We start from the raw sequence: 23,099 nt of genomic DNA, 5'->3' as shown, positions 1-23,099 counted from the left end.
TGACGTGACCGGCCGGTGTAGCACGCAGGCCTTTCGAACAGCCAGAGGTTTATCTGGAGCAGTCCATTGGTGGGGCAGAGATGGGGGCCCCATTGCCATGCCTGCTGTGCTGCCGTGGCCAGCCACTGTTCCCTTTCAGGCTTCCAAGTTCCCTCGCATGGCAGAGGTCTTCCATTGAAAGTTTGTCTGTGGTCCTCGGGGACCATGCCTTTGATCACTGTGAGTTACTCGGTAGTGTCACTGTGGCAGTGGAGAATTTCCAGGATGCATGGTGTGGGATCAGCATCAACCAAGGAGACAGGCTTGCGGTCTGTCTTCCCTGGTGTTCAGTGTTCCCGTGTTCTGAAGATGTTTGTGGTTTCCAGTAGGGTCGTGTCGCCCTGTGGGCTGGAGGAGGGCATGTAGGACGAGGCTTTCAAGGGTTTGAGCGTTTCCTTAGGGGTCAGGGCCGCGAACATTCAAGATGGGAGCTGCCTGAGACGTGGCTGGGAATGTGGACTAGTTTCCGCCGTGGGGATCTGACATGGGTCATGGTGGCTGAAGCCCACCACTTCCTGTGGTGGGCATTCCCACGGGTCAATGGAAAGTGATTAGGCCTAGTTGGCGAGAAGTGGCACGTGGGCCCACGTTCGTTAGCCCCTTGAGTGTTTTCAGACTGCATCTTGGCAGCAGACAGCTGCCGGTCGGTGTCGGCCCGACCATGGGAGTTCCCTTGCTTCCGGAAGTGCTGCGAGTGACCCCAAATGCCCATCAGATATACTGGTAGCTGACAGAGTCTCGAGGTGCATGTCGATGTCACAGCCAAGGCCCGGAGGCAGGTCTCGTCGAGGCTTTGTGTTTTGGTCAGAAGGCGTGGCTGTAGGAGAGCGGGAGTCCGTGGACTATTTCAACAGCCCCTGGGGGTCAAAGTGTGCCTGCGGCCTCTTAAAGCTGACAGGGTTTTTTCTCCTTTTAGTTAGGGGTCTAACCACGGTGCTGTGTATAAACTGTTTCTTTTATTGTTGGACTCCTCTTCACAGGGCCATAGGGACACACAGAGACCAAGACGCGTATGCAGCGGCACACAGAGAAACCCACAAGCACGTCCGCATGCGTAGTCACAGTCACACATGCGCACACGCGTGAACACACACATACAGCCTCTCAGACACCGGCCAACATATGTGCCTAACTTCCTGCAGTCGTACTATCAGACATGCAGTCAATTCTCGGTAAGGGTTAGAGGTCCTTGGGAAGCAGTTTCAGAGCTCAAGGCCAGGTAACTGTTTTTATGGATCATGTCCTGTGAGGACACCAGTCCACTTATGAAGCCTCGGTGATTTCTGTCCACTTCTCAGGTGCAGTTGCTGGGAAAGGCTGGCCGTCGGCACAAACAAGAAGACCTTCGTGTGCTCTGATGACTGGAGGTGCTAAGAAGAACTGGAAAAAGTGAGGCGGGCCCATGTCCCCGAGCGTGGTCGTGGATAACTCAGGATGGTAGGTATTCAAGCACCCCAAGATGTGCCGTTAGATATTAGGTTTTCCTCAGACGGGCCCAATGGCTGCAAGAGTGGATTGATTGTTCCCCTTGCTGAGTGGCCTGAGGGCTGTGGATTCTCCAGGCTTTTGGGGTAGCCCAGGCTCATGGCTCCTGTACAGTGTCCCGTGCAGACCCCGGTTGTGTTCTGCAGCGTCCCAGCATGTGCTTGGATTGATGATGACACCCTTGCATGCATTCCTTGGAAAATCTGAGCCAAATAAGTGAGAACACTCTACCGTCTCGTCATCGAAACTGAGGTTCAGCACGTTTCCTCTCTCAGGGGGAGAGGACAGTTAGGAATGAGGGCCAGCGTCTTCCGCTGACATGCATGCAAACACCACCAAGGACTCCAGTATTGGAGGGGCTCCTGTCTGAGGGTTGACCGTGTCTGCACATAAGCTGTGTTATCTGTGAATCCCGGGTCCCTGCTGAATGGCTGTTGAGGGAATGCGAGGGGGCAGTCTCTCCTGCTGGTCTTAAGAGTCAGAGTGTGTGCTGGTCTAGGCCCAGTTAGCTTGCAGTTGGGAGGTGAGTTTTGGCCAGGATCACGCTTCGTGCATGCCATTTTGGGGGTTGATTCTGGAAGCCAAAATGAGCAAGCGTCCCTGGTTGGTGCCTGGAACCTCAGGCCAGGCCTGTGGCCCTCCCTGTTCTTGCGTTTTTCACGGTGAGCTTCTTGAGTGCCTAGTGAGGCTGGAGCAATGGGCGGGGGTGAGCTCGGTTGGGCATCGGCGGAAAGGGGCTGATGGATTAGGCCTCGCTGCTGCCCTTGTTTGCTTCTCTACTTTAACTCCCGGCACAGTGTTGATGCCAAGTGGGTCATCGTGGAGTGGGGAGAGGAATGAGTGCTGAATTTAAACCTGCGTGGATCACTGATGGCCCGTACAGGAAGGGAAGGGAAGATGAGGACATGTCCTTTGTGATGTCGTGGAATAGGCTATCATAATTGGGTTGCAGGTGCTGGCCTCGGCTTCCCAAGGATGTGTCATGTTCGTGATGGGCTGGCATCAGCTGCCTATGGACGGGATGGCTTTGGCAGTTCAAGTGGATGAGGTGAGGTAGGTAACCTGTGTAGAGTTGGAATCCCATTGCCATGGGAAAGACACCCAAAGGGTGTCTTGCGAGACGTAAAGAGGATTGACATGGTGACGCGTCTCTGCTGGCCTCCTTGGAGGATGTTTAGTTATGCGAACATCCCCTTTGGCCTAATCGTTCCGTTGTTTGGGAATGTGCAAAGCGAAAGTGCTTCTCCCAGGGGGGCATGACTCGGCTTGCGAACAGCCAGAGGTTTACCTGGAGCAGTCCGTTGTGGGGACAGAGGTGGGGGCACTGTTGCGACGCCAGGCGCACTGTCGTGGACAGCCACTGTGCCCTTTCAAGTTTCCAGGTCCCCTCGTGTGGCAAAGGTTTTCCGTTGAAAGTCTGTCTGTGGTCGTCGGGGACAGTGCCTTTGATCACTGTGAGTGCCTCGGTAGTGTCGCCGTGGCAGTGGAGGAATTGCCAGGATGCGTGGGGTGGGGTGGGCATCATCAAAGCAGACAGGCTTGCGGTGTGTCTTCCCTGCTGTTCAGTGTCTCCGTGTTCACATGATGTCTGTGGCTTCAAGTAGAGTCGAGTCGCCCTGCAGGCAGGAGGAGGGCACTTAGGACGAGGCTGTGTAGCGTTTGAGCGTTTCCTCAGTGGTCAGGGCCGCAAAGCCTACCAGTTGGAAGCTTGCCTATACGTGGCCAGGAAGGTGGCCTAATTTCCGCTGTGGGGTTCCAACCTGTGTCATGGTTGCTGAAGCCCAACACTTCCCATTGAGGGCATTCCCACGGGGTCATGGGAAGTGATTTGGTCTAGTTGGCGACACGAGGCACTTGGGCCAAAGTCCGTTAACCCCTTGAGAAGTGCCAGGCTGCATCTTGCCTGTCGGCAACTGCAGGTCGGTGTCAGCCTGCCCATGGGAGGTTACCTTGCTTCCGGGAGCACTGGGAGTGACCCCAAGGGCACATCAGATGTGGTGGTAGGTGTCAGGATCTCCAGGTCCACATAGGTGTGACACCCACGGCCGGGAGGGAGGTCTCGTCCAGTCTTTGTGCTTTGGTCAGAAGGCGTGGCTGTGGGAGAGCGGGAGTCTGTGGCCTATTTTGACAGCCTGGGGTTCAAAGTTCGCATGCGGCCTCATGAAGCTGACAGGGGTCTTTCTCCTTTCAGTTGGGGGTCCAACCAGGGTGCTGTGTATAAACTATGACGTGTACTGTTAGAGGCGTCTGCAGAGGGCCACAGGGACACCCAGAGACCAAGACGCGTGTTTAGCGGCACACACAGGTATCCACAAACGCATCCTCGTGCACAGTCACAGTCACACACGCCCACACGTGTGAATACACACATACAGCGTCTCACACACCGAGCAATGTACGTGCGTAACTTCCTTCAGTCATGCTGTGAGACACACAATCAGTTTTCGGTAAGGGATAGTGGTACTTGGGAAGCAGGTTCCAGGCTCACACCCAAGTAACGTGTTCACAAAAATCATGTTCTCTGAGGACCCTTGTGCAATTCAGAAACCTGCCTGATTTCTGTCCGCTTCTCAGGTGGAGTTGCAGAGTAAGGCCTGCTGTCGGCAAAGAGAAGAAGACCTTCGGGTTGTCTGATGACTGGATGTGCTAAGGAGAACTGGACAAAGTGGGGCGGGTGCACGTTGCCGAGCAAGGCTGTGGATATCTCAGGACGGTAGGCATTCACCCATACTAAGATGTGCCATTGGATATTAGGATTTCCACAGATGGGCCCAATGGTTGCAAGAGTGGATTGATTGTTGGTCTTGCTGAGTGGCCTGAGGACTGTGGATTCCCCAGGCAGTTGGAGTACTTCCAGGTCATGGCTCCTCTGCAGAGACCCACGGCCTTCCCTTTTGTGTTCTGCAGCGTCCCAGCATGTGCTTGGATCGATGATGACACCCTTGTATGCATTCCTTGGAAAATCTGAACAAAATGAGTGAGAACGCTCTACCGTCTCCTCATCGAAACTGAGGTCCAGCACGTTTCCTGTCTCGGGAGTATGGGACAGTTAGGAGTGAGGGCCAACGTCCCCTGCTGACAGGCATGCAAACCCCACTAAGGGCTCCAGCATTGGAGGGGCTCCTGTCTGAGGGTCGACCATGTCTGCCCATAAGCTGGGTCATCTATGAATCCCCGGTCCCTGCTAAAAGGCCGTTGAGGGAATGCAAGAGGGCAGGCTTTCCTGCTAGTCTTCAGGGTTGGAGTGTGCTCTGGTATAGACCCAGTAAGCTTGCAGCTTGGAGAGGTGATTTTTGGACAGGATCACACTTTGTGCATGCCGCTTCCGAGGTTGATTATGGAAGCCAACATGAGCAAGCTTCCCTGGTTGGAGCCTGGAGCCTCAGGCCAGGCCTGTGGCCCTCTCTGTTGTTGTGTTTCGTGCAGTGAGGTTCTTGACTGCCCCGTGTGGCTGGAGCAGTGGGCGGGCGTGGGCTGGAGTTGGGCGATGGCGGAAGGGGGCTGATGGTTTAGGCCTCAGTGCTGCCCCTGTCAGCTCCTCTGCTGAAGTTGCCGGCACACTGTTGGCGCTAAGTGGATCTTCGTGGAGTGGGGTGTGGATCGAGTGAAGCATTTCAGCCTGGGTGGTGGCTGCTGGCCTGGAGAGAAAGGTAAGGTATCATGAGGAAAGGTCCTGTGTGATGTCGTGGTATAGGTTGTCATCATTGGGTTGCAGGCGCTGGCCTCGGCTTCCCACGAATGTGTCTTGTTCGTGATGGGCTGGCATAAGCTGCCTATGGAGCGGATGGCTTTGGCAGTTCAAGTGGGTGAGTTGAGGTAGGTAAGCTGTGTAGAGTTGCGATCCCGTTGCCCGAGGAATGACACCCAAAGGGTGTCTTGCGGGAAGTAGAGAAGATCGACATGGTGAGGCGTCTGTGCCGGCCTCCTTGCAGGTAGTTGAGTTATGCGAACATCCCCTTTGGCCGCTTTGTTCCCTTGTTTGGCAATGTGTAAAGCGAAAGTGTTTCTCCCGTGGGGGAATGACGCGACCGGCCGGTGTAGCACGCAGGCCTTTCGAACAGCCAGAGGTTTATCTGGAGCCGTCCATTGGTGGGCCAGAAATGGGGGACCCATAGCCATGCCTGCTGTGCCGCCGTGGCCAGCCACTGTTCCCTTTCAGGCTTCCAAGTTCCCTTGCATGGCAGAGGTCTTCCATTGAAAGTCTGTCTGTGGTCCTCGGGGACCATGCCTTTGATCACTGTGAGTTACTCGATAGTGTCACTGTGGCAGTGGAGAATTTCCAGGATGCATGGTGTGGGATCAGCATCAACCAAGGAGACAGGCTTGCGGTCTGTCTTCCCTGGTGTTCAGTGTTCCCGTGTTCTGAAGATGCTTGTGGTTTCCAGTAGGGTCGTGTCGCCCTGTGGGCTGGAGGAGGGCATGTAGGACGAGGATTTCAAGGGTTTGAGCGTTTCCTTAGGGGTCAGGGCTGCGAACATACAAGATGGGAGCTGCCTGAGACGTGGCTGGGAATGTGGACTACTTTCCGCCATGGGGATCCGACATGGGTCATTGTGGCTGAAGCCCACCACTTCCTGTGGTGGGCATTCCCACGGGTCAATGGAAAGTGATTAGGCCTAGTTGGCGAGAAGTGGCACGTGGGCCCACGTTCGTTAGCCCCTTGAGTGTTTTCAGACTGCATCTTGGCAGCAGACAGCTGCCGGTCGGTGTCGGCCCGACCATGGGAGTTCCCTTGCTTCCGGAAGTGCTGCGAGTGACCCCAAATGCCCATCAGATATACTGGTAGCTGACAGAGTCTCGAGGTGCATGTCGATGTCACAGCCAAGGCCCGGAGGCAGGTCTCGTCGAGGCTTTGTGTTTTGGTCAGAAGGCGTGGCTGTAGGAGAGCGGGAGTCCGTGGACTATTTCAACAGCCCCTGGGGGTCAAAGTGTGCCTGCGGCCTCTTAAAGCTGACAGGGTTTTTTCTCCTTTTAGTTAGGGGTCTAACCAGGGTGCTGTGTATAAACTATTTCTTTTATTGTTGGACTCCTCTTCACAGGGCCATAGGGACACACAGAGACCAAGACGCATATGCAGCGGCACACAGAGAAACCCACAAGCACGTCCGCATGCGTAGTCACAGTCACACATGCGCACACGCGTGAACACACACATACAGCCTCTCAGACACCGGCCAACATATGTGCCTAACTTCCTGCAGTCGTACTATCAAAGATGCAGTCAATTCTCGGTAAGGGTTAGAGGTCCTTGGGAAGCAGTTTCAGAGCTCAAGGCCAGGTAAATGTTTTTATGGATCATGTCCTGTGAGGACACCGGTCCACTTATGAAGCCTCGGTGATTTCTGTCCACTTCTCAGGTGCAGTTGCTGGGTAAGGCTGGCCATCGGCACAAACAAGAAGACCTTCGTGTGCTCTGATGACTGGAGGTGCTAAGAAGAACTGGAAAAAGTGAGGCGGGCCCATGTCCCCGAGCGTGGTCGTGGATAACTCAGGATGGTAGGTATTCAAGCACCCCAAGATGTGCCGTTAGATATTAGGTTTTCCTCAGACGGGCCCAATGGCTGCAAGAGTGGATTGATTGTTCCCCTTGCTGAGTGGCCTGAGGGCTGTGGATTCTCCAGGCTTTTGGGGTAGCCCAGGCTCATGGCTCCTGTACAGTGTCCCGCGCAGACCCCGGTTGTGTTCTGCAGTGTCCCAGCATGTGCTTGGATTGATGATGACACCCTTGCATGCATTCCTTGGAAAATCTGAGCCAAATGAGTGAGAACACTCTACCGTCTCGTCATCGAAACTGAGGTTCAGCACGTTTCCTCTCTCAGGGGGAGAGGACAGTTAGGAATGAGGGCCAGCGTCTTCCGCTGACATGCATGCAAACACCACCAAGGACTCCAGTATTGGAGGGGCTCCTGTCTGAGGGTTGACCGTGTCTGCACATAAGCTGTGTTATCTGTGAATCCCGGGTCCCTGCTGAATGGCTGTTGAGGGAATGCGAGGGGGCAGGCTCTCCTGCTGGTCTTAAGAGTCAGAGTGTGTGCTGGTCTAGGCCCAGTTAGCTTGCAGTTGGGAGGTGAGTTTTGGCCAGGATCACGCTTCGTGCATGCCATTTTGGGGGTTGATTCTGGAAGCCAAAATGAGCAAGCGTCCCTGGTTGGTGCCTGGAACCTCAGGCCAGGCCTGTGGCCCTCCCTGTTCTTGCGTTTTTCACGGTGAGCTTCTTGAGTGCCTAGTGAGGCTGGAGCAATGGGCGGGGGTGAGCTCGGATGGGCATCGGCGGAAAGGGGCTGATGGATTAGGCCTCGCTGCTGCCCTTGTTTGCTTCTCTACTTTAACTCCCGGCACAGTGTTGATGCCAAGTGGGTCATCGTGGAGTGGGGAGAGGAATGAGTGCTGAATTTAAACCTGCGTGGATCACTGATGGCCCGTACAGGAAGGGAAGGGAAGATGAGGACATGTCCTTTGTGATGTCGTGGAATAGGCTATCATAATTGGGTTGCAGGTGCTGGCCTCGGCTTCCCAAGGATGTGTCATGTTCGTGATGGGCTGGCATCAGCTGCCTATGGACGGGATGGCTTTGGCAGTTCAAGTGGATGAGGTGAGGTAGGTAACCTGTGTAGAGTTGGAATCCCATTGCCATGGGAAAGACACCCAAAGGGTGTCTTGCGAGACGTAAAGAGGATTGACATGGTGACACGTCTCTGCTGGCCTACTTGGAGGATGTTTAGTTATGCGAACATCCCCTTTGGCCTAATCGTTCCGTTGTTTGGGAATGTGCAAAGCGAAAGTGCTTCTCCCGGGGGGGCATGACTCGGCTTGCGAACAGCCAGAGGTTTACCTGGAGCAGTCCGTTGGGGGGACAGAGGTGGGGGCACTGTTGCGATGCCAGGCGCACTGTCGTGGACAGCCACTGTGCCCTTTCAAGTTTCCAGGTCCCCTCGTGTGGCAAAGGTTTTCCGTTGAACGTCTGTCTGTGGTCCTCGGGGACAGTGCCTTTGATCACTGTGAGTGCCTCGGTAGTGTCGCCGTGGCAGTGGAGGAATTGCCAGGATGCGTGGGGTGGGGTGGGCATCATCAAAGCAGACAGGCTTGCGGTGTGTCTTCCCTGCTGTTCAGTGTCTCCGTGTTCACATGATGTCTGTGGCTTCAAGTAGAGTCGAGTCGCCCTGCAGGCAGGAGGAGGGCACTTAGGACGAGGCTGTGTAGCGTTTGAGCGTTTCCTCAGTGGTCAGGGCCGCAAAGCCTACCAGTTGGAAGCTTGCCTATACGTGGCCAGGAAGGTGGCCTAATTTCCGCTGTGGGGTTCCAACCTGTGTCATGGTTGCTGAAGCCCAACACTTCCCATTGAGGGCATTCCCACGGGGTCATGGAAAGTGATTTGGTCTAGTTGGCGAGATGAGGCACTTGGGCCGAAGTCTGTTAACCCCTTGAGAAGTGCCAGGCTGCATCTTGCCTGTCGGCAACTGCAGGTCGGTGTCAGCCTGCCTATGGGAGGTTACCTTGCTTCTGGGAGCACTGGGAGTGACCCCAAGGGCACATCAGATGTGGTGGTAGGTGTCAGGATCTCCAGGTCCACATAGGTGTGACACCCACGGCCGGGAGGGAGGTCTCGTCCAGTCTTTGTGCTTTGGTCAGAAGGCGTGGCTGTGGGAGAGCGGGAGTCTGTGGCCTATTTTGACAGCCTGGGGTTCAAAGTTCGCATGCGGCCTCATGAAGCTGACAGGGGTCTTTCTCCTTTCAGTTGGGGGTCCAACCAGGGTGCTGTGTATAAACTATGACGTGTACTGTTAGAGGCGTCTGCAGAGGGCCACAGGGACACCCAGAGACCAAGACGCGTGTTTAGCGGCACACACAGGTATCCACAAACGCATCCTCGTGCACAGTCACAGTCACACACGCCCACACGTGTGAATACACACATACAGCGTCTCACACACCGAGCAATGTACGTGCGTAACTTCCTTCAGTCATGCTGTGAGACACACAATCAGTTTTCGGTAAGGGATAGTGGTACTTGGGAAGCAGGTTCCAGGCTCACACCCAAGTAACGTGTTCACAAAAATCATGTTCTCTGAGGACCCTTGTGCAATTCAGAAACCTGCCTGATTTCTGTCCGCTTCTCAGGTGGAGTTGCAGAGTAAGGCCTGCTGTCGGCAAAGAGAAGAAGACCTTCGGGTTGTCTGATGACTGGATGTGCTAAGGAGAACTGGACAAAGTGGGGCGGGTGCACGTTGCCGAGCAAGGCTGTGGATATCTCAGGACGGTAGGCATTCACCCATACTAAGATGTGCCATTGGATATTAGGATTTCCACAGATGGGCCCAATGGTTGCAAGAGTGGATTGATTGTTGGTCTTGCTGAGTGGCCTGAGGACTGTGGATTCCCCAGGCAGTTGGAGTACTTCCAGGTCATGGCTCCTCTGCAGAGACCCACGGCCTTCCCTTTTGTGTTCTGCAGCGTCCCAGCATGTGCTTGGATCGATGATGACACCCTTGTATGCATTCCTTGGAAAATCTGAACAAAATGAGTGAGAACGCTCTACCGTCTCCTCATCGAAACTGAGGTCCAGCACGTTTCCTGTCTCGGGAGTATGGGACAGTTAGGAGTGAGGGCCAACGTCCCCTGCTGACAGGCATGCAAACCCCACTAAGGGCTCCAGCATTGGAGGGGCTCCTGTCTGAGGGTCGACCATGTCTGCCCATAAGCTGGGTCATCTATGAATCCCCGGTCCCTGCTAAAAGGCCGTTGAGGGAATGCAAGAGGGCAGGCTTTCCTGCTAGTCTTCAGGGTTGGAGTGTGCTCTGGTATAGACCCAGTAAGCTTGCAGCTTGGAGAGGTGATTTTTGGACAGGATCACACATTGTGCATGCCGCTTCCGAGGTTGATTATGGAAGCCAACATGAGCAAGCTTCCCTGGTTGGAGCCTGGAGCCTCAGGCCAGGCCTGTGGCCCTCTCTGTTGTTGTGTTTCGTGCAGTGAGGTTCTTGACTGCCCCGTGTGGCTGGAGCAGTGGGCGGGCGTGGGCTGGAGTTGGGCGATGGCGGAAGGGGGCTGATGGTTTAGGCCTCAGTGCTGCCCCTGTCAGCTCCTCTGCTGAAGTTGCCGGCACACTGTTGGCGCTAAGTGGATCTTCGTGGAGTGGGGTGTGGATCGAGTGAAGCATTTCAGCCTGGGTGGTGGCTGCTGGCCTGGAGAGAAAGGTAAGGTATCATGAGGAAAGGTCCTGTGTGATGTCGTGGTATAGGTTGTCATCATTGGGTTGCAGGCGCTGGCCTCGGCTTCCCACGAATGTGTCTTGTTCGTGATGGGCTGGCATAAGCTGCCTATGGAGCGGATGGCTTTGGCAGTTCAAGTGGGTGAGTTGAGGTAGGTAAGCTGTGTAGAGTTGCGATCCCGTTGCCCGAGGAATGACACCCAAAGGGTGTCTTGCGGGAAGTAGAGAAGATCGACATGGTGAGGCGTCTGTGCCGGCCTCCTTGCAGGTAGTTGAGTTATGCGAACATCCCCTTTGGCCGCTTTGTTCCCTTGTTTGGCAATGTGTAAAGCGAAAGTGTTTCTCCCGTGGGGGAATGACGCGACCGGCCGGTGTAGCACGCAGGCCTTTCGAACAGCCAGAGGTTTATCTGGAGCCGTCCATTGGTGGGCCAGAAATGGGGGACCCATAGCCATGCCTGCTGTGCCGCCGTGGCCAGCCACTGTTCCCTTTCAGGCTTCCAAGTTCCCTCGCATGGCAGAGGTCTTCCATTGAAAGTCTGTCTGTGGTCCTCGGGGACCATGCCTTTGATCACTGTGAGTTACTCGATAGTGTCACTGTGGCAGTGGAGAATTTCCAGGATGCATGGTGTGGGATCAGCATCAACCAAGGAGACAGGCTTGCGGTCTGTCTTCCCTGGTGTTCAGTGTTCCCGTGTTCTGAAGATGTTTGTGGTTTCCAGTAGGGTCGTGTCGCCCTGTGGGCTGGAGGAGGGCATGTAGGACGAGGATTTCAAGGGTTTGAGCGTTTCCTTAGGGGTCAGGGCTGCGAACATACAAGATGGGAGCTGCCTGAGACGTGGCTGGGAATGTGGACTACTTTCCGCCATGGGGATCCGACATGGGTCATTGTGGCTGAAGCCCACCACTTCCTGTGGTGGGCATTCCCACGGGTCAATGGAAAGTGATTAGGCCTAGTTGGCGAGAAGTGGCACGTGGGCCCACGTTCGTTAGCCCCTTGAGTGTTTTCAGACTGCATCTTGGCAGCAGACAGCTGCCGGTCGGTGTTGGCCCGACCATGGGAGTTCCCTTGCTTCCGGAAGTGCTGCGAGTGACCCCAAATGCCCATCAGATATACTGGTAGCTGACAGAGTCTCGAGGTGCATGTCGATGTCACAGCCAAGGCCCGGAGGCAGGTCTCGTCGAGGCTTTGTGTTTTGGTCAGAAGGCGTGGCTGTAGGAGAGCGGGAGTCCGTGGACTATTTCAACAGCCCCTGGGGGTCAAAGTGTGCCTGCGGCCTCTTAAAGCTGACAGGGTTTTTTCTCCTTTTAGTTAGGGGTCTAACCAGGGTGCTGTGTATAAACTATTTCTTTTATTGTTGGACTCCTCTTCACAGGGCCATAGGGACACACAGAGACCAAGACGCATATGCAGCGGCACACAGAGAAACCCACAAGCACGTCCGCATGCGTAGTCACAGTCACACATGCGCACACGCGTGAACACACACATACAGCCTCTCAGACACCGGCCAACATATGTGCCTAACTTCCTGCAGTCGTACTATCAAAGATGCAGTCAATTCTCGGTAAGGGTTAGAGGTCCTTGGGAAGCAGTTTCAGAGCTCAAGGCCAGGTAAATGTTTTTATGGATCATGTCCTGTGAGGACACCGGTCCACTTATGAAGCCTCGGTGATTTCTGTCCACTTCTCAGGTGCAGTTGCTGGGAAAGGCTGGCCGTCGGCACAAACAAGAAGACCTTCGTGTGCTCTGATGACTGGAGGTGCTAAGAAGAACTGGAAAAAGTGAGGCGGGCCCATGTCCCCGAGCGTGGTCGTGGATAACTCAGGATGGTAGGTATTCAAGCACCCCAAGATGTGCCGTTAGATATTAGGTTTTCCTCAGACGGGCCCAATGGCTGCAAGAGTGGATTGATTGTTCCCCTTGCTGAGTGGCCTGAGGGCTGTGGATTCTCCAGGCTTTTGGGGTAGCCCAGGCTCATGGCTCCTGTACAGTGTCCCGCGCAGACCCCGGTTGTGTTCTGCAGTGTCCCAGCATGTGCTTGGATTGATGATGACACCCTTGCATGCATTCCTTGGAAAATCTGAGCCAAATGAGTGAGAACACTCTACCGTCTCGTCATCGAAACTGAGGTTCAGCACGTTTCCTCTCTCAGGGGGAGAGGACAGTTAGGAATGAGGGCCAGCGTCTTCCGCTGACATGCATGCAAACACCACCAAGGACTCCAGTATTGGAGGGGCTCCTGTCTGAGGGTTGACCGTGTCTGCACATAAGCTGTGTTATCTGTGAATCCCGGGTCCCTGCTGAATGGCTGTTGAGGGAATGCGAGGGGGCAGGCTCTCCTGCTGGTCTTAAGAGTCAGAGTGTGTGCTGGTCTAGGCCCAGTTAGCTTGCAGTTGGGAGGTGAGTTTTGGCCAGGATCACGCTTCGTGCATGCCATTTTGGGGGTTGATTCTGGAAGCCAAAATGAGCAAGCGTCCCTGGTTGGTGCCTGGAACCTCAGGCCAGGCCTGTGGCCCTCCCTGTTCTTGCGTTTTTCACGGTGAGCTTCTTGAGTGCCTAGTGAGGCTGGAGCAATGGGCGGGGGTGAGCTCGGATGGGCATCGGCGGAAAGGGGCTGATGGATTAGGCCTCGCTGCTGCCCTTGTTTGCTTCTCTACTTTAACTCCCGGCACAGTGTTGATGCCAAGTGGGTCATCGTGGAGTGGGGAGAGGAATGAGTGCTGAATTTAAACCTGCGTGGATCACTGATGGCCCGTACAGGAAGGGAAGGGAAGATGAGGACATGTCCTTTGTGATGTCGTGGAATAGGCTATCATAATTGGGTTGCAGGTGCTGGCCTCGGCTTCCCAAGGATGTGTCATGTTCGTGATGGGCTGGCATCAGCTGCCTATGGACGGGATGGCTTTGGCAGTTCAAGTGGATGAGGTGAGGTAGGTAACCTGTGTAGAGTTGGAATCCCATTGCCATGGGAAAGACACCCAAAGGGTGTCTTGCGAGACGTAAAGAGGATTGACATGGTGACACGTCTCTGCTGGCCTACTTGGAGGATGTTTAGTTATGCGAACATCCCCTTTGGCCTAATCGTTCCGTTGTTTGGGAATGTGCAAAGCGAAAGTGCTTCTCCCGGGGGGGCATGACTCGGCTTGCGAACAGCCAGAGGTTTACCTGGAGCAGTCCGTTGGGGGGACAGAGGTGGGGGCACTGTTGCGACGCCAGGCGCACTGTCGTGGACAGCCACTGTGCCCTTTCAAGTTTCCAGGTCCCCTCGTGTGGCAAAGGTTTTCCGTTGAACGTCTGTCTGTGGTCCTCGGGGACAGTGCCTTTGATCACTGTGAGTGCCTCGGTAGTGTCGCCGTGGCAGTGGAGGAATTGCCAGGATGCGTGGGGTGGGGTGGGCATCATCAAAGCAGACAGGCTTGCGGTGTGTCTTCCCTGCTGTTCAGTGTCTCCGTGTTCACATGATGTCTGTGGCTTCAAGTAGAGTCGAGTCGCCCTGCAGGCAGGAGGAGGGCACTTAGGACGAGGCTGTGTAGCGTTTGAGCGTTTCCTCAGTGGTCAGGGCCGCAAAGCCTACCAGTTGGAAGCTTGCCTATACGTGGCCAGGAAGGTGGCCTAATTTCCGCTGTGGGGTTCCAACCTGTGTCATGGTTGCTGAAGCCCAACACTTCCCATTGAGGGCATTCCCACGGGGTCATGGAAAGTGATTTGGTCTAGTTGGCGAGATGAGGCACTTGGGCCGAAGTCTGTTAACCCCTTGAGAAGTGCCAGGCTGCATCTTGCCTGTCGGCAACTGCAGGTCGGTGTCAGCCTGCCTATGGGAGGTTACCTTGCTTCCGGGAGCACTGGGAGTGACCCCAAGGGCACATCAGATGTGGTGGTAGGTGGCAGGATCTCCAGGTCCACATAGGTGTGACACCCACGGCCGGGAGGGAGGTCTCGTCCAGTCTTTGTGCTTTGGTCAGAAGGCGTGGCTGTGGGAGAGCGGGAGTCTGTGGCCTATTTTGACAGCCTGGGGTTCAAAGTTCGCATGCGGCCTCATGAAGCTGACAGGGGTCTTTCTCCTTTCAGTTGGGGGTCCAACCAGGGTGCTGTGTATAAACTATGACGTGTACTGTTAGAGGCGTCTGCAGAGGGCCACAGGGACACCCAGAGACCAAGACGCGTGTTTAGCGGCACACACAGGTATCCACAAACGCATCCTCGTGCACAGTCACAGTCACACACGCCCACACGTGTGAATACACACATACAGCGTCTCACACACCGAGCAATGTACGTGCGTAACTTCCTTCAGTCATGCTGTGAGACACACAATCAGTTTTCGGTAAGGGATAGTGGTACTTGGGAAGCAGGTTCCAGGCTCACACCCAAGTAACGTGTTCACAAAAATCATGTTCTCTGAGGACCCTTGTGCAATTCAGAAACCTGCCTGATTTCTGTCCGCTTCTCAGGTGGAGTTGCAGAGTAAGGCCTGCTGTCGGCAAAGAGAAGAAGACCTTCGGGTTGTCTGATGACTGGATGTGCTAAGGAGAACTGGACAAAGTGGGGCGGGTGCACGTTGCCGAGCAAGGCTGTGGATATCTCAGGACGGTAAGCATTCACCCATACTAAGATGTGCCATTGGATATTAGGATTTCCACAGATGGGCCCAATGGTTGCAAGAGTGGATTGATTGTTGGTCTTGCTGAGTGGCCTGAGGACTGTGGATTCCCCAGGCAGTTGGAGTACTTCCAGGTCATGGCTCCTCTGCAGAGACCCACGGCCTTCCCTTTTGTGTTCTGCAGCGTCCCAGCATGTGCTTGGATCGATGATGACACCCTTGTATGCATTCCTTGGAAAATCTGAACAAAATGAGTGAGAACGCTCTACCGTCTCCTCATCGAAACTGAGGTCCAGCACGTTTCCTGTCTCGGGAGTATGGGACAGTTAGGAGTGAGGGCCAACGTCCCCTGCTGACAGGCATGCAAACCCCACTAAGGGCTCCAGCATTGGAGGGGCTCCTGTCTGAGGGTCGACCATGTCTGCCCATAAGCTGGGTCATCTATGAATCCCCGGTCCCTGCTAAAAGGCCGTTGAGGGAATGCAAGAGGGCAGGCTTTCCTGCTAGTCTTCAGGGTTGGAGTGTGCTCTGGTATAGACCCAGTAAGCTTGCAGCTTGGAGAGGTGATTTTTGGACAGGATCACACTTTGTGCATGCCGCTTCCGAGGTTGATTATGGAAGCCAACATGAGCAAGCTTCCCTGGTTGGAGCCTGGAGCCTCAGGCCAGGCCTGTGGCCCTCTCTGTTGTTGTGTTTCGTGCAGTGAGGTTCTTGACTGCCCCGTGTGGCTGGAGCAGTGGGCGGGCGTGGGCTGGAGTTGGGCGATGGCGGAAGGGGGCTGATGGTTTAGGCCTCAGTGCTGCCCCTGTCAGCTCCTCTGCTGAAGTTGCCGGCACACTGTTGGCGCTAAGTGGATCTTCGTGGAGTGGGGTGTGGATCGAGTGAAGCATTTCAGCCTGGGTGGTGGCTGCTGGCCTGGAGAGAAAGGTAAGGTATCATGAGGAAAGGTCCTGTGTGATGTCGTGGTATAGGTTGTCATCATTGGGTTGCAGGCGCTGGCCTCGGCTTCCCACGAATGTGTCTTGTTCGTGATGGGCTGGCATAAGCTGCCTATGGAGCGGATGGCTTTGGCAGTTCAAGTGGGTGAGTTGAGGTAGGTAAGCTGTGTAGAGTTGCGATCCCGTTGCCCGAGGAATGACACCCAAAGGGTGTCTTGCGGGAAGTAGAGAAGATCGACATGGTGAGGCGTCTGTGCCGGCCTCCTTGCAGGTAGTTGAGTTATGCGAACATCCCCTTTGGCCGCTTTGTTCCCTTGTTTGGCAATGTGTAAAGCGAAAGTGTTTCTCCCGTGGGGGAATGACGCGACCGGCCGGTGTAGCACGCAGGCCTTTCGAACAGCCAGAGGTTTATCTGGAGCCGTCCATTGGTGGGCCAGAAATGGGGGACCCATAGCCATGCCTGCTGTGCCGCCGTGGCCAGCCACTGTTCCCTTTCAGGCTTCCAAGTTCCCTCGCATGGCAGAGGTCTTCCATTGAAAGTCTGTCTGTGGTCCTCGGGGACCATGCCTTTGATCACTGTGAGTTACTCGATAGTGTCACTGTGGCAGTGGAGAATTTCCAGGATGCATGGTGTGGGATCAGCATCAACCAAGGAGACAGGCTTGCGGTCTGTCTTCCCTGGTGTTCAGTGTTCCCGTGTTCTGAAGATGTTTGTGGTTTCCAGTAGGGTCGTGTCGCCCTGTGGGCTGGAGGAGGGCATGTAGGACGAGGATTTCAAGGGTTTGAGCGTTTCCTTAGGGGTCAGGGCTGCGAACATACAAGATGGGAGCTGCCTGAGACGTGGCTGGGAATGTGGACTACTTTCCGCCATGGGGATCCGACATGGGTCATTGTGGCTGAAGCCCACCACTTCCTGTGGTGGGCATTCCCACGGGTCAATGGAAAGTGATTAGGCCTAGTTGGCGAGAAGTGGCACGTGGGCCCACGTTCGTTAGCCCCTTGAGTGTTTTCAGACTGCATCTTGGCAGCAGACAGCTGCCGGTCGGTGTCGGCCCGACCATGGGAGTTCCCTTGCTTCCGGAAGTGCTGCGAGTGACCCCAAATGCCCATCAGATATACTGGTAGCTGACAGAGTCTCGAGGTGCATGTCGATGTCACAGCCAAGGCCCGGAGGCAGGTCTCGTCGAGGCTTTGTGTTTTGGTCAGAAGGCGTGGCTGTAGGAGAGCGGGAGTCCGTGGACTATTTCAACAGCCCCTGGGGGTCAAAGTGTGCCTGCGGCCTCTTAAAGCTGACAGGGTTTTTTCTCCTTTTAGTTAGGGGTCTAACCAGGGTGCTGTGTATAAACTATTTCTTTTATTGTTGGACTCCTCTTCACAGGGCCATAGGGACACACAGAGACCAAGACGCATATGCAGCGGCACACAGAGAAACCCACAAGCACGTCCGCATGCGTAGTCACAGTCACACATGCGCACACGCGTGAACACACACATACAGCCTCTCAGACACCGGCCAACATATGTGCCTAACTTCCTGCAGTCGTACTATCAAAGATGCAGTCAATTCTCGGTAAGGGTTAGAGGTCCTTGGGAAGCAGTTTCAGAGCTCAAGGCCAGGTAAATGTTTTTATGGATCATGTCCTGTGAGGACACCGGTCCACTTATGAAGCCTCGGTGATTTCTGTCCACTTCTCAGGTGCAGTTGCTGGGAAAGGCTGGCCGTCGGCACAAACAAGAAGACCTTCGTGTGCTCTGATGACTGGAGGTGCTAAGAAGAACTGGAAAAAGTGAGGCGGGCCCATGTCCCCGAGCGTGGTCGTGGATAACTCAGGATGGTAGGTATTCAAGCACCCCAAGATGTGCCGTTAGATATTAGGTTTTCCTCAGACAGGCCCAATGGCTGCAAGAGTGGATTGATTGTTCCCCTTGCTGAGTGGCCTGAGGGCTGTGGATTCTCCAGGCTTTTGGGGTAGCCCAGGCTCATGGCTCCTGTACAGTGTCCCGCGCAGACCCCGGTTGTGTTCTGCAGTGTCCCAGCATGTGCTTGGATTGATGATGACACCCTTGCATGCATTCCTTGGAAAATCTGAGCCAAATGAGTGAGAACACTCTACCGTCTCGTCATCGAAACTGAGGTTCAGCACGTTTCCTCTCTCAGGGGGAGAGGACAGTTAGGAATGAGGGCCAGCGTCTTCCGCTGACATGCATGCAAACACCACCAAGGACTCCAGTATTGGAGGGGCTCCTGTCTGAGGGTTGACCGTGTCTGCACATAAGCTGTGTTATCTGTGAATCCCGGGTCCCTGCTGAATGGCTGTTGAGGGAATGCGAGGGGGCAGGCTCTCCTGCTGGTCTTAAGAGTCAGAGTGTGTGCTGGTCTAGGCCCAGTTAGCTTGCAGTTGGGAGGTGAGTTTTGGCCAGGATCACGCTTCGTGCATGCCATTTTGGGGGTTGATTCTGGAAGCCAAAATGAGCAAGCGTCCCTGGTTGGTGCCTGGAACCTCAGGCCAGGCCTGTGGCCCTCCCTGTTCTTGCGTTTTTCACGGTGAGCTTCTTGAGTGCCTAGTGAGGCTGGAGCAATGGGCGGGGGTGAGCTCGGTTGGCCATCGGCGGAAAGGGGCTGATGGATTAGGCCTCGCTGCTGCCCTTGTTTGCTTCTCTACTTTAACTCCCGGCACAGTGTTGATGCCAAGTGGGTCATCGTGGAGTGGGGAGAGGAATGAGTGCTGAATTTAAACCTGCGTGGATCACTGATGGCCCGTACAGGAAGGGAAGGGAAGATGAGGACATGTCCTTTGTGATGTCGTGGAATAGGCTATCATAATTGGGTTGCAGGTGCTGGCCTCGGCTTCCCAAGGATGTGTCATGTTCGTGATGGGCTGGCATCAGCTGCCTATGGACGGGATGGCTTTGGCAGTTCAAGTGGATGAGGTGAGGTAGGTAACCTGTGTAGAGTTGGAATCCCATTGCCATGGGAAAGACACCCAAAGGGTGTCTTGCGAGACGTAAAGAGGATTGACATGGTGACACGTCTCTGCTGGCCTACTTGGAGGATGTTTAGTTATGCGAACATCCCCTTTGGCCTAATCGTTCCGTTGTTTGGGAATGTGCAAAGCGAAAGTGCTTCTCCCGGGGGGGCATGACTCGGCTTGCGAACAGCCAGAGGTTTACCTGGAGCAGTCCGTTGGGGGGACAGAGGTGGGGGCACTGTTGCGACGCCAGGCGCACTGTCGTGGACAGCCACTGTGCCCTTTCAAGTTTCCAGGTCCCCTCGTGTGGCAAAGGTTTTCCGTTGAACGTCTGTCTGTGGTCCTCGGGGACAGTGCCTTTGATCACTGTGAGTGCCTCGGTAGTGTCGCCGTGGCAGTGGAGGAATTGCCAGGATGCGTGGGGTGGGGTGGGCATCATCAAAGCAGACAGGCTTGCGGTGTGTCTTCCCTGCTGTTCAGTGTCTCCGTGTTCACATGATGTCTGTGGCTTCAAGTAGAGTCGAGTCGCCCTGCAGGCAGGAGGAGGGCACTTAGGACGAGGCTGTGTAGCGTTTGAGCGTTTCCTCAGTGGTCAGGGCCGCAAAGCCTACCAGTTGGAAGCTTGCCTATACGTGGCCAGGAAGGTGGCCTAATTTCCGCTGTGGGGTTCCAACCTGTGTCATGGTTGCTGAAGCCCAACACTTCCCATTGAGGGCATTCCCACGGGGTCATGGAAAGTGATTTGGTCTAGTTGGCGAGATGAGGCACTTGGGCCGAAGTCTGTTAACCCCTTGAGAAGTGCCAGGCTGCATCTTGCCTGTCGGCAACTGCAGGTCGGTGTCAGCCTGCCTATGGGAGGTTACCTTGCTTCCGGGAGCACTGGGAGTGACCCCAAGGGCACATCAGATGTGGTGGTAGGTGGCAGGATCTCCAGGTCCACATAGGTGTGACACCCACGGCCGGGAGGGAGGTCTCGTCCAGTCTTTGTGCTTTGGTCAGAAGGCGTGGCTGTGGGAGAGCGGGAGTCTGTGGCCTATTTTGACAGCCTGGGGTTCAAAGTTCGCATGCGGCCTCATGAAGCTGACAGGGGTCTTTCTCCTTTCAGTTGGGGGTCCAACCAGGGTGCTGTGTATAAACTATGACGTGTACTGTTAGAGGCGTCTGCAGAGGGCCACAGGGACACCCAGAGACCAAGACGCGTGTTTAGCGGCACACACAGGTATCCACAAACGCATCCTCGTGCACAGTCACAGTCACACACGCCCACACGTGTGAATACACACATACAGCGTCTCACACACCGAGCAATGTACGTGCGTAACTTCCTTCAGTCATGCTGTGAGACACACAATCAGTTTTCGGTAAGGGATAGTGGTACTTGGGAAGCAGGTTCCAGGCTCACACCCAAGTAACGTGTTCACAAAAATCATGTTCTCTGAGGACCCTTGTGCAATTCAGAAACCTGCCTGATTTCTGTCCGCTTCTCAGGTGGAGTTGCAGAGTAAGGCCTGCTGTCGGCAAAGAGAAGAAGACCTTCGGGTTGTCTGATGACTGGATGTGCTAAGGAGAACTGGACAAAGTGGGGCGGGTGCACGTTGCCGAGCAAGGCTGTGGATATCTCAGGACGGTAAGCATTCACCCATACTAAGATGTGCCATTGGATATTAGGATTTCCACAGATGGGCCCAATGGTTGCAAGAGTGGATTGATTGTTGGTCTTGCTGAGTGGCCTGAGGACTGTGGATTCCCCAGGCAGTTGGAGTACTTCCAGGTCATGGCTCCTCTGCAGAGACCCACGGCCTTCCCTTTTGTGTTCTGCAGCGTCCCAGCATGTGCTTGGATCGATGATGACACCCTTGTATGCATTCCTTGGAAAATCTGAACAAAATGAGTGAGAACGCTCTACCGTCTCCTCATCGAAACTGAGGTCCAGCACGTTTCCTGTCTCGGGAGTATGGGACAGTTAGGAGTGAGGGCCAACGTCCCCTGCTGACAGGCATGCAAACCCCACTAAGGGCTCCAGCATTGGAGGGGCTCCTGTCTGAGGGTCGACCATGTCTGCCCATAAGCTGGGTCATCTATGAATCCCCGGTCCCTGCTAAAAGGCCGTTGAGGGAATGCAAGAGGGCAGGCTTTCCTGCTAGTCTTCAGGGTTGGAGTGTGCTCTGGTATAGACCCAGTAAGCTTGCAGCTTGGAGAGGTGATTTTTGGACAGGATCACACTTTGTGCATGCCGCTTCCGAGGTTGATTATGGAAGCCAACATGAGCAAGCTTCCCTGGTTGGAGCCTGGAGCCTCAGGCCAGGCCTGTGGCCCTCTCTGTTGTTGTGTTTCGTGCAGTGAGGTTCTTGACTGCCCCGTGTGGCTGGAGCAGTGGGCGGGCGTGGGCTGGAGTTGGGCGATGGCGGAAGGGGGCTGATGGTTTAGGCCTCAGTGCTGCCCCTGTCAGCTCCTCTGCTGAAGTTGCCGGCACACTGTTGGCGCTAAGTGGATCTTCGTGGAGTGGGGTGTGGATCGAGTGAAGCATTTCAGCCTGGGTGGTGGCTGCTGGCCTGGAGAGAAAGGTAAGGTATCATGAGGAAAGGTCCTGTGTGATGTCGTGGTATAGGTTGTCATCATTGGGTTGCAGGCGCTGGCCTCGGCTTCCCACGAATGTGTCTTGTTCGTGATGGGCTGGCATAAGCTGCCTATGGAGCGGATGGCTTTGGCAGTTCAAGTGGGTGAGTTGAGGTAGGTAAGCTGTGTAGAGTTGCGATCCTGTTGCCCGAGGAATGACACCCAAAGGGTGTCTTGCGGGAAGTAGAGAAGATCGACATGGTGAGGCGTCTGTGCCGGCCTCCTTGCAGGTAGTTGAGTTATGCGAACATCCCCTTTGGCCGCTTTGTTCCCTTGTTTGGCAATGTGTAAAGCGAAAGTGTTTCTCCCGTGGGGGAATGACGCGACCGGCCGGTGTAGCACGCAGGCCTTTCGAACAGCCAGAGGTTTATCTGGAGCCGTCCATTGGTGGGCCAGAAATGGGGGACCCATAGCCATGCCTGCTGTGCCGCCGTGGCCAGCCACTGTTCCCTTTCAGGCTTCCAAGTTCCCTCGCATGGCAGAGGTCTTCCATTGAAAGTCTGTCTGTGGTCCTCGGGGACCATGCCTTTGATCACTGTGAGTTACTCGATAGTGTCACTGTGGCAGTGGAGAATTTCCAGGATGCATGGTGTGGGATCAGCATCAACCAAGGAGACAGGCTTGCGGTCTGTCTTCCCTGGTGTTCAGTGTTCCCGTGTTCTGAAGATGTTTGTGGTTTCCAGTAGGGTCGTGTCGCCCTGTGGGCTGGAGGAGGGCATGTAGGACGAGGATTTCAAGGGTTTGAGCGTTTCCTTAGGGGTCAGGGCTGCGAACATACAAGATGGGAGCTGCCTGAGACGTGGCTGGGAATGTGGACTACTTTCCGCCATGGGGATCCGACATGGGTCATTGTGGCTGAAGCCCACCACTTCCTGTGGTGGGCATTCCCACGGGTCAATGGAAAGTGATTAGGCCTAGTTGGCGAGAAGTGGCACGTGGGCCCACGTTCGTTAGCCCCTTGAGTCTTTTCAGACTGCATCTTGGCAGCAGACAGCTGCCGGTCGGTGTCGGCCCGACCATGGGAGTTCCCTTGCTTCCGGAAGTGCTGCGAGTGACCCCAAATGCCCATCAGATATACTGGTAGCTGACAGAGTCTCGAGGTGCATGTCGATGTCACAGCCAAGGCCCGGAGGCAGGTCTCGTCGAGGCTTTGTGTTTTGGTCAGAAGGCGTGGCTGTAGGAGAGCGGGAGTCCGTGGACTATTTCAACAGCCCCTGGGGGTCAAAGTGTGCCTGCGGCCT

General features: G+C 55.0%; 8 non-coding genes across 8 annotated transcripts; all 8 read left to right on the top strand.

Annotated features, from left to right (window-relative positions):
- Window positions 1-1,687: 1,687 nt before the first annotated feature.
- On the top strand, window positions 1,688-1,780 carry LOC132361165 (small nucleolar RNA SNORD116). Its single transcript, XR_009501476.1, has one exon. It is a non-coding gene; the product is annotated as a small nucleolar RNA SNORD116 (small nucleolar RNA).
- A 2,668-nt stretch (window positions 1,781-4,448) lies between these two features.
- On the top strand, window positions 4,449-4,541 carry LOC132361705 (small nucleolar RNA SNORD116). The gene has a single exon (XR_009501975.1). It is a non-coding gene; the product is annotated as a small nucleolar RNA SNORD116 (small nucleolar RNA).
- Window positions 4,542-7,231: 2,690 nt separating this feature from the next.
- On the top strand, window positions 7,232-7,324 carry LOC132361137 (small nucleolar RNA SNORD116). Its single transcript, XR_009501448.1, has one exon. It is a non-coding gene; the product is annotated as a small nucleolar RNA SNORD116 (small nucleolar RNA).
- A 2,668-nt stretch (window positions 7,325-9,992) lies between these two features.
- Window positions 9,993-10,085, top strand: LOC132361704 (small nucleolar RNA SNORD116). Its single transcript, XR_009501974.1, has one exon. It is a non-coding gene; the product is annotated as a small nucleolar RNA SNORD116 (small nucleolar RNA).
- Window positions 10,086-12,775: 2,690 nt separating this feature from the next.
- LOC132361136 (small nucleolar RNA SNORD116) lies at window positions 12,776-12,868 on the top strand. The gene has a single exon (XR_009501447.1). It is a non-coding gene; the product is annotated as a small nucleolar RNA SNORD116 (small nucleolar RNA).
- A 2,668-nt stretch (window positions 12,869-15,536) lies between these two features.
- LOC132361703 (small nucleolar RNA SNORD116) lies at window positions 15,537-15,629 on the top strand. The gene has a single exon (XR_009501973.1). It is a non-coding gene; the product is annotated as a small nucleolar RNA SNORD116 (small nucleolar RNA).
- Window positions 15,630-18,319: 2,690 nt separating this feature from the next.
- On the top strand, window positions 18,320-18,412 carry LOC132361135 (small nucleolar RNA SNORD116). Its single transcript, XR_009501446.1, has one exon. It is a non-coding gene; the product is annotated as a small nucleolar RNA SNORD116 (small nucleolar RNA).
- A 2,668-nt stretch (window positions 18,413-21,080) lies between these two features.
- LOC132361702 (small nucleolar RNA SNORD116) lies at window positions 21,081-21,173 on the top strand. The gene has a single exon (XR_009501972.1). It is a non-coding gene; the product is annotated as a small nucleolar RNA SNORD116 (small nucleolar RNA).
- Window positions 21,174-23,099: the final 1,926 nt, after the last annotated feature.

Source organism: Balaenoptera ricei, chromosome 2, assembly GCF_028023285.1.
Source record: "Balaenoptera ricei isolate mBalRic1 chromosome 2, mBalRic1.hap2, whole genome shotgun sequence".
In the NCBI taxonomy this organism is placed as follows: domain Eukaryota; kingdom Metazoa; phylum Chordata; class Mammalia; order Artiodactyla; family Balaenopteridae; genus Balaenoptera; species Balaenoptera ricei.
The sequence above is the reverse complement of the archived record's forward strand: the minus strand, read 5'-3'. Positions and strand labels throughout refer to the sequence as shown.